General features: G+C 39.7%; 1 protein-coding gene across 1 annotated transcript in view; it reads left to right on the forward strand.

Annotated features, from left to right (window-relative positions):
* Ankfy1 (ankyrin repeat and FYVE domain containing 1) overlaps positions 1–10408 on the forward strand; it is an 88996-nt gene that overhangs the window by 38293 nt on the left and 40295 nt on the right. The gene's annotated exons all lie outside the window — the stretch shown is intronic.

The following is a 10408-nucleotide window of genomic DNA, read 5'->3' on the forward strand; positions in this document are numbered from 1 at the left end:
GCTTTTTTCTTTTTGCTTATGTGGTGCTGGGGAATCGAACCCAGGGCCTCATGCATGCAAGGCAAGAGCTCTACCACTGAGCCACCTTCCCAGCCCATGGCTTGTATATTTTGCTATATAATTTATTTTTATCCATATTGTCTTTGAAAGCTTCCCAACATATTTCCCAAAAGCATCTATATTTACTAGCTATGTGATTTAAAACTTGTAATTATTGGCCAGGTGTCAGTGGCTCATGCCTGTAATCCTAGCTACTCAGGAGGCTGAGATCTGAGAATCATGGTTCAAAGCCAGCCTGGGCAGGAAAGTCTGTGAGACTCTTACTTCCAATAAACCACTCACAAAACTGGAAGTGGCGCTGTGGCTCAAGTGGTAGAGTGCTCACTTTGAGCTGAAGAGCTGAGGGACAGCGCCCAGGCCCAGAATTCAAGCCCCACAACTGACAAAAAAACAAAACTTGTGATTATTGGGTCAGAGGAGGGGTTAAAGGCCTATTTACTGTGCCTTGTTAGCTTGGTTGTTGATAGTGCTTGGTTGTTGATAGGACCTGAGGAGGAACAGGTAGAAACATGGCCTGTGAATGCCTTGTAAGCAATTGATGGGGCTATTTATTATGATATGGCTATATTCATTATTATCACTTTTCTAGGAATAGTGCTAGGAAGGTTCTTATTGTGCATGTATGTAAGGAAAGTTAAAATCACAGACATTCAACCTGCAAAGGGCACTTCATGGAGTCAGTGTTTTCTCCTTCAGACTAGCCTTCTGTCATGGCACAGTGCCAAGGTGGTATTTTGTTCTATGAAAGTTAATGTGAAATTATACATAATATTTTATTGTCAATAGTGGGAAGAATATAGAAATGTTAGAACTGGAGTAGAAATACTTTAATCATAATGAGTAACTTTGTTTATTTTGTAGTGCTCAGGAACTTGGGGGGTAGTAGGCAATGGTCTGCCATTGACTCACACCCCCAAACATGAATTAACTTTTCATTTTATTCCAATTATGGAAATTGGACCTGGGTGGTATCCCTGAACTTTTTTTTTTTTTTCTCAAGGCTAGCACTCTTCCACTTGAGCCACAGCTCCACTTCTGGCTTTTTGGTGGTTAGTTGGAGATAAGAATCCCATGGACTTTCATACTCAAGCTGGGTTTCAACCCCTTCCTTCAGATCCCAGCCTCCTAAGTAGCTAGGATAATAGGCATGAGCCACAGATTAATTAATGCCCCCCCCACCTCTGCCCCCCAGTTAGTTCTGGGGCTTGAATTCAGGGCCTGGGCACTCTCTAAGCTTCTTTTGCTCAAGGCTAGCACTCTGCCACTTGAGCCACAGCTCCATTTCTGGCTTTTTGGATAGTTTACTTGAGATAAAAAAATCTCCTGCTGCGGCTGGCTTTGAACTGTTATCCTCAGATCTCAGCCTCCTGAGTAGCTAGCATTATAGTTGTGAGCCACCAGTAACTTTTTTTTTCTTTTCTTGCAAGTCCAGGGGCTTGAACTCAGGGCACTATCCCTGAGCTTCATTTGCTCAAGGCTAGGCCTCTTACTACTTGAACCACAGTGCCCCTCCTGGCATTTTCTGTTTATGTGGTACTGAAGAATCAAACTCAAGGCTTCATGCATGCTAGGCAAGCACTCTACCTCTAAGCCACATCCCCAGCCTGAAGTAACTCTTTAAATGGAAAAAAAAAAGACTAGTTTTTTCTTTTGTCCTTCCCATATTCCTATTAATTAATATGTTCCAAACAAATCCTGCCATTAGTTTGCCATGGTCATTTTTGACAGAGTAAGAATCTATAGAGAGGTAGAGTTCCTATATGGCTTTCAAAAATCAAAAGTCTGGAAGCTGAGTGCTATGGCTCAAATGGTAGAGTTCTAGCCTTGAGCAAAAGAAGCCCAGGGACAGTGCCAACACCCTGAATTTAAACTCTAGGACCACCACTAAACTTATAATTTTTAGCGTGCACGCACATACACACACACACGAAAGATCTTTCAAGAAAGAATACATCTATGCAGTGCAATCTTAGAGATCTAAAAAAACATATGTCTATTCCTCAACTATCATCTGTACCCACTTCTTGTATATTTAAATTCTATTAACAGGAAATAAGCTCTATTAATGGGGTATAAGCTCTTTTAACAAGAAATAAGCTCTTTCATTTCACAAGAGAGCTGAGACTGACACATACTTTTGTGGAAAGAGGATGATGATTTCATGAATAAATTGAATTCCAACATATAAAAAAAAAATCAAAGCCTGGTAGAGTTCCTACCTAACAAGCAGGAGGCTGTGAGTTTAATCTCCCACAGTGACAAAAAAATGTTGTCAGGTTGCCATTGCCTCACGCTTTTAGTCCTAGCTACTCAGGGGGCTGAGATCTGAGGATCAACCTTCAGAGCAAGCCTGGGCAGAAAAGTCCATGAGATTCTTATCTCCAATTAATCCCAAACCAGAAGTAGAACTGTGAGGGTTAGAGCACAGGCTCTGCTCAGGGATAGCACTCAAACCCTGAGTTCAAGCTCCAGTACCACAATACACATAAAAGAGAGACAGAGACAAAGACTCAGAAAGAGAAATGAAAGGGGAGAGAGAGAAAAAAAAGAGACAGAAAAAGAAAGGAAAGAAAGAGAGAGAAAGAAAGAAAGAAGAGGCTGGGAATGTGGCTCAGTGGTAGAGTGCTTGCTTCGTATGCATAAGGCTCTGGGTTTGATTCCTCAGCACCACATAAACATAAAATGCTGGAAGTGGCTCTGTGGCTCAAGTGATAGAACTGTAGCCTTGAGCTGAATAGCTGAGGGACAGCACCCAGGCCCAGAGCTCAAGACCACGACCGACAAAAAAAGAAAAAAAAAGAAAAAAGAAAAGGAAAAGTCAGTCCTACTTAATTTTATAAAGGAACGTAGCTGGCTTGATTGCAGTACTTGCATTATGATATTTTATTGTCTCTGCTATAATGTTGCCATTAACAGGTTACTTCTCTTTGAAAGAATGTTGTATTTGAATGTTGATCCTGTTGCAGCTGTGGCTTTGCCCTTTTTCAGCCAAGATTTTAATATAAATATCCTTCTATGCCCTGTGTTCAACTGTTGAATTTGCTGGCTTATACAGAGGAAATTCTTGCTCATTACTGGGTAGGAAATCCTTAGATCATGTTAGTGTCATGAGCAGATGCATTTTCCCAAGCACTGCTCTGTGACATACAGAGCCATTGAGTGCTTAGCTCTGGGTATGTGTTCAGTAGAGAAAGTTTCCACCACATAGGAATTGTTCTTTCCCAGACTGTGTAGTGAGTGAGAAGTTTGTTTTGGAAACAAAAACACTAGTTACTGAGAAGACAAACTAGAATTATATTCCTTTCCCCTCACAGAGTTAAATTCTTATGCTTGATGAAAGAATTCTCTGATGTTATTAAATATTTTGGCAATTGCTTAGTTACAAGCATTACCAGGAATTGTTGACGCACTTTTGATGTTTGTTTTCAGATTACTCAGTCTTTCACTCTGAATTTATGAATTTCCTATAAGCATGTGGATTACAGTGGAGGTAGAGGAAAGATTTATGGTTGCTAACTTTAGAGTGTGTGCTGTGGTTGGCAGATCACTCTGATTTGGAACTTGAATATACCAAAGTTTGAATCCTGCTTCATCTTAACTATAGTGTCTTCTTTCCCTTATCTTTTCTGATTCACTGGGCTGTTTGAAGAGTGGGAGACAGAGAGCAGCACACCTAGCACATTGACTGCCAGTTGGCTTGTAGGGATAAGCTGGTGGCTTTTCCTTTACCCTTATAATCAGATCCAGTTCCTACAAGAATTTTTCACTTAGAGATTGAGTGAAAAACACTACACCCTTGATTTTCTGAGTAGCTAGGATTACAGTCATGTGCCACCATCCCTGAGAAATTATTGTGATAATAACTTATTTACCTAGCATTGTTAATGAGTGAAGTGTTAAAATAACCAAAACTCTTAAGTACCAAACAATGTAATTTAAAAAAAAATTTTCAGTGCTAAATGCAGGAGCCAGGTGCCAGTGGCTCACACCTGTAATCTTCTAGCTACTCAGCAAATTGAGATCTGAAGATTGTGGTTTAAAGCCAGCCCAGGCAGGAAAGCCCATGAAACGCCAATAAACTACCAAAAAAAACAAAAAACAAAAAAAACCCTGCAAGTGGAGCTGTGGCTCCAGTGGCTTTGAGCAATAGAAGCTCAGGGATAGTGCCTAGGCCCTAAGTTCAAGCCCCAAAACTGGCACAAAGAGAAAAAAGAAAAGGAAAAATAGATTAAATGCAAGACATGTATTACATCCCCAGCCTTAACTCTTTTTGATAGAAATCTTTCTAAAATACATTTTGTACATTCTTTTATTGACAAAACCTGTATAAACAGTGCCTTTTTCACTTCCTAGTGCCTTTTCTTTTAGCCTTTTATTTTATTTTAATTTTTTGGGTCCGGTTGTGGGGCCTGAACTCTGGGCCTGGGTGCTGTCCCTCAGCTCTTCAGCTCAAGGCTAGCGCTCTACCACTTGAGCCACAGTGCCACTTCTGGCTTTTTTCTTTTTGCTTATGTGGTGCTGGGGAATCGAACCCAGGGCCTCATGTATGCAAGGCAAGCGCTCTACCACTGAGCCACCTTCCCAGCCCCCTTGCCTTTTTTTTTAAAAGACTGCTTAGATGGTCCTACAATTTCTGCCTTTGCCTCCTGTGCATGCATGACCACACTTTGCTCTTCTCTTTTTTTGTGTTTTCTTTTGTTTGGTACTGGGGATTGAACCCAGAACATTGCACTTTATAGGCAAGTTCTTTGCTACTGAGCTACATCCTAGCCCTCTTCTTTTTTTAATGTAACTTTTTTTTTCTTCAGCTTATGTACTCTTTGTGTGGATTTCCTTTAATGTCATAAAAAATGTCAATTTCTAGCAATTCCTATATAATTGTTTTTGTGGGAGGTATATATAGATGCATACTTAAATTTTTGGTTTTAAATTTGTATTAATAAGCCTGATCTAAAATATCTTTTAGGAAAAGTTAAATATAAAACTTTTTTTAAAGAAATTGAATCTAGGGCTGGGAAGGTGGCTCAGTGGTAGAGCGCTTGCCTTGCATGCATGAGGCCCTGGATTCAATTCCTCAGCATCACATAAGAAAAAGAAAAAAAGCCAGAAGTGGTGCTGTGGCTCAATTGGTAGAGTGCTAGCCTTGAGCTGAAGAGCTGAGGGACAGTGCCCAGGCCCAGAGTTCAGGTCCCACGACCTGACCAAAAAAAAGAAAAAAGAAATTGAATCTAACCATTTAATTTGTATCCCTGTATCTCTATATAGTATTGCCCAGTTTTACCTTCTGTTTGCATGGTGAATTTTATATAATATATGCATATATCTGTATATAATCTTTTATTTATTTTTAATAATTTTTATTGAGATTGATTTTACATAAGTTTTACAATTTTCACAGTATTGTGAGATAGTCATACTTAGTTAAACTCACAAATGCATTTTAATCTTCATGAGGCAAATTATCATTATTATTATCGTGGTCTATGAAGTTTGTGAATTCTATAAGCTTTGACAGTACAACTATTTCTTCCACATCGGGTGATAAGTACATTTCTTTCCTTTTGCTTAGTGTAAGATGTTCTCTCTTTGCCTCTCATTCCCTTCTTCCCATCGCTTTCCTTGAGTTGCTTCGTTCATTTTCATCAATGTCCAGTGCAGCGGATGGGCCCCTCTGTTGTATGTTTACCCATTTCCCTCTGATTCTGTGTCCTCCTCCTAGCTTCCCACAGTTGTGGTCAAGAACATGGAGTCAGTAATGATATGACAAATTGAGTGGAGGCCCTTTGTTTCTCCAGTCCTGTTTACTTTGTCATATCTCCTTGCATTTTGGATTTAACATCCATTTCCCTGGAATGCCATTATTTTGTCCTTTCTAATGGCTGCATAATATTCCATTGTATATAGGTACCACAATTTTTGGATGCATTCATCTGTAGTGGGGCATCTGGGTTGTTTCCATATCTTGGCTATTGTGAACAGTGCTGCAATGAACATGGAGGTGCATGTGTCCTTGTATCCTGGTTCCTGTTAGGATAGATGCCTAGGAGTGGTATGGCTGGGCCATAGGGGAGGTCTGTATTTAGTTTTCTGAGGTACCTCCAGACTGCTTTCCAAAGTGGTTGTATTAGTGTACATTCCCACCAGCAACACAATAGGGTTCCTCTTTCTCCACATCCCCTCTAGCATTTGTTGTTGGCAGAATTTAGGATGTGGGCCATTCTGACTGGGATAAGGTGGTATTTCAGGGTTGTTTTTATTTGCATTTCCTTTACAACTAGGGAGGATGAACATTTCCTCATGTGTTCCTTTGCCATTTTTTATCTCGTCTTCTAAAATATCTATCTTTAGCTCCCTTGCCCATTTAATGATTGGTTTGTTAGGTTTGGGAGGGATTAGTTTTTTGAGTTTCCTGTATATAATGGATATTAGGCCCTTGTCTGATATATTGCTGGTAAGTATTTTTTCCCAGTTAGTTGGTTGTTTTTCTAGTTTGGTTGCTATGTCTTTAGTTGTGCAGAAACTTTTTATTTAAGGTAGTCTAATTTGTTGAGTCTCTCTCCAATTTGTTGTGACTCTGGGACTCTGTTCAGGAAGTTCCTGCCTGTGCCTATAAGTTCAAGTGTCTCTCCTACTTGGTCCTGCAGTAGTTTCAGAGTTTCAGGTTTGATATTAAGGTCTTTAATCCATTTTGAGTTGATATTAGTACATGGTGACAGGCTGGGGTCCACTTTTAGTTTTCTTCATGTGTCCTCCCAGTTTTCCCAGCATCAGTAGTTGAAGAGGCTGTGTGTCTTCCACTGAATGTCTTTGGCTCCTTTGTCAAATATCAGCTGACTGTAAGTATGTGGTTTTATTTCTGGATCTTCTAATCTATTCCATCGGTCTTTGACTCTATTTCTGTGCCAATACCAAGCTGTTATTATTTCTCTATAGTAGAGCTTGAAATCTGATATTGTGATCCTTCTTGTGTTGTCTTTTTGCCTAAAATTGCTTTGGCTATTCTAGGTCTTTTGTTGTTCCATATGAATTTTTGGATTGTTTTCTCTATTTCAGTAAAGTACATTGTTGGGTTTTAATGGGAATTGAGTTGAATTTGGTCATTTTCACTATATTAATTCTGCCTAGTCAAGAACATGGAAGGTCTTTCCATTTCCTGGTGTGCTCTATGATTTCTTTCTTTAGGTTTTTCTAGTTTTCACTAAATATTTCCTTTACATCTTTAATTAGGTTAATTCCTAGATATTTTTTTTGAGGTTGTGAATGGAGTTGTTTACTTGATTTCCCTTTCTGCTTTTGTACGTTGTTGGTGTACAGAAAGGCAACTGAATTTTGTGGGTTAATTTTGTATCCTGCTACTTTGCCAAAGTGGTTTATAAGTTCTAAGAGTTTGGGAGTGGAGTTTTTGGGATCATTGAGGTATAATATCATGTCATCTGCAAAAAGGGATAGTTTAACTTCTTCCTTTCCTATGTAGATCCCTTTAATGTCTTTTGCTTGCCTTATTGCTCTGGCTAAGGATTCCAGATCTATATTGAAGAGGAGTGGCGAGAGTGGGCATCCTTGCCTTGTTCCTGTTTTTAGGAGAATTGGTTGTAGTTTTTCCGCGTTAAGTATAATATTGACTATCAGTCTGTTGTATATGGCTTTTATTGTTTTAAGGAATGTTCCTTCTATTCCTGTTTTCTCCAGAGCATTTTTTTTTTTTTTGGTTGGTTATAGGGCTTGAACTCTGGGCCTGGACACTGTCGCTGAGCTCTTCAGCTCAAGGCTAGCTCTCTACCACTTGAGCCACAGCACTACTTCTGGTTTTCTGAGTGGTTTATTGGAGATAAGAGTCTCATGGACTTTCCTGCCTGGGCTGGCTGTAAACTGCAATCCTCAGATCTTAGTCTCCTGAATAGCTAGGATTACAGGTGTGAGCCATCAGCGCTCGGCTCTCTAGAGCTTTTAACATGAATGAATGTAGTTTTTCATCAAAAGCCTTTTCCATGTCAATGGAGATAATCATGTGGTTCTTGACCTTGGATCCATTGATGTGATGGACTACATTTATTGATTTACATATATTAAATCATCCCTGCATCTCTGGGATGAAGCCTACTTGATTATAATATATGATTTTTTTTTTTTGTTTTTTTGTTTTGGATCTGGTCGTGGGGCCTGAACTCTGGGCCTGGGCACTGTCCCTCAGCTCTTCAGCTCACGGGTAGCGCTCTACCACTTGAGCCACAGCGCCACTTCCGGCTCTTTTCTTTTTTCTTATGTGGTGCTGAGGAATGGAACCCAGGGCCTCAGGCATGCAAGGCAAGCGCTCTACCACTGAGCCACCTTCCCAGCCCTGTAATGTATTTTTTTTGATATGTTTCTGGATTCTGTTGGCTAAAATTTTATTGAGGAGCTTTGCATCTGTGTTCATCAAAGAGATTGGTCTATAGTTCTCCTATTTTGTTGGATCTTTGCCTGGTTTGGGGATACGTGTGATATTGGCTTCATAGAATGAGTTTGGATTGCTCCCTCTGTTTCTATTTCTTGGAAGAGTTGGAGGAGTAGGGTATTAGTTCCTCTTTAATAGTCTTAAAGAATTCCATAGTGAATCCATCTGGTCCTGGGCTTTTCCTTTGGAAGACTTCTGATTGCTTCCTATCTCAGTGTAAGATATTGGCTTATTTAATTGATTTATTTTTCTTGGTTCAGTTTGGGCAGTTTGTATTTCTCTAAAAATTCATCCATTTCTGCTAAGTTTTCCTTCCTTAATGAGTACAGATTCTGTTTTTTTTGTTTTTTTGGGTCCGGTCGTGGGGCCTGAACTCTGGGCCTGGGCGCTGTCCCTCAGCTCTTCAGCTCAAGGCAAGTGCTCTACCACTTGAGCCACAGCGCCACTTCTGGCTTTTTTTTCTTTTTTTTGCTTATGTGGTGCTGAGGAATCGAACCCAGGGCCTCAGGCATGCAAGGCAAGCGCTCTACCATTGAGCCATCTTCCCAGCCCCTAAGTACAGATTCTGGAAATAGTTCTTTATAATTGTTTGGATGTCTTGGGTATTTGTAATTTTTCCTGTGGCATCCCTGATCTTATTGATTTGAGTTTCCTCTCTTCTTTATTAGTTAATCTTGCCAGAAGTCCATCAGTTTTATTGATTTTTTTCAAAAAAAGCTTTTTATTAATTTATAGTTTTCTAAGTCTATTTCATTAATTTCAACTATTATTTTTGTTATCTTGCTCCGTCTAGTAACTTTAGGTTCAATTTTTTTCTTGCTTTTCTAGCAGTTTTAGTTGAATCATGAGATTATTTACTTGGTCTGTCTCTATTTTCTTGATGTGTGCACTGAGAGCAATAAATTTGCCCCCCTGGACTGCTTTTGCCAGGACCCACAGGTTTCTTTGTGATGTATATTCATTTTCATTGAATTGTAGGAATTTTAATTTCTTCTGTGACCTAGTTGTTGCTCAGAAGTGTGCTGTTTAATTTCCATGTATTAGAGTAATTTCTACGGTATGCTTTGTTATTAAGAACTAGCTTGATTCCTGAAAGTCTGAGAGTATTTGCTTAACATATTTGGGAGCACCAATGTTTAGAGAGTATAAATTGATAATTGTGATATCCTCTTCTTGGATTGTTCCCTGTATTGATACCTAGTGTCCTTCTTTGTCTTTTTGTATTGATTTTAATGAAAAATTTATTTTGACAGTTATCAGGATGGCAACTCCTGCCTTCTTGCTGGGATTTGCATGGTATATCTTCTTCCATCCCTTCCCTTGGAGTTTGTTTGTTTGTTTTGGGGGGGTGGGTCCGGTTGTGGGGCCTGAACTCTGGGCCTGGGCGCTGCCCTCAGCTCTTCAGCTCAAGGCTAGCGCTCTACCACTTGAGCCATAGTGCCACTTCCTGCTTTTTTCTTTTTGCTGATGTGGTGCTGGAGAATCGAACCCAGGGCCTCAGGCATGCAAGGCAAGCGCCCTACCACTGAGCCACCTTCCCATCCCTGGAGTTTGTTTTTATGTTTGGCTGTGAGGTGGGTCTCTTGAAGACAACAAATGGATGAATCTTGTTTTCTGATTGAGTCTACAGTTCTTTTTCTTTTGATTGGTGAATTGAGTCCATTAATATTTTTGGTTATTATAGAGAGGTGCATTGTTTCCTGTCCTTTTCCTGCTTTCCTAAGTTTTTCTTCTTTCCTTTCCTCCTGTGCTTACTAAGTTAGTCTTCTAGTGATATCTCTTTGATGTGGATCCCTGATCTTGATTGTTTTCTTCAGATTGTAATCCTCCTCTTAATATTCTTTGTATTGCTGGCTTACTGTTTATGTATTCATTTAGTTTTTCTTTTTTTTTCTTTTTTTTTTAGGGGGGGGG

The sequence above is a fragment of the Dipodomys ordii genome, unplaced genomic scaffold (genome assembly GCF_000151885.1).
Source record: "Dipodomys ordii isolate 6190 unplaced genomic scaffold, Dord_2.0 Scaffold19, whole genome shotgun sequence".
Lineage (NCBI taxonomy): Eukaryota > Metazoa > Chordata > Mammalia > Rodentia > Heteromyidae > Dipodomys > Dipodomys ordii.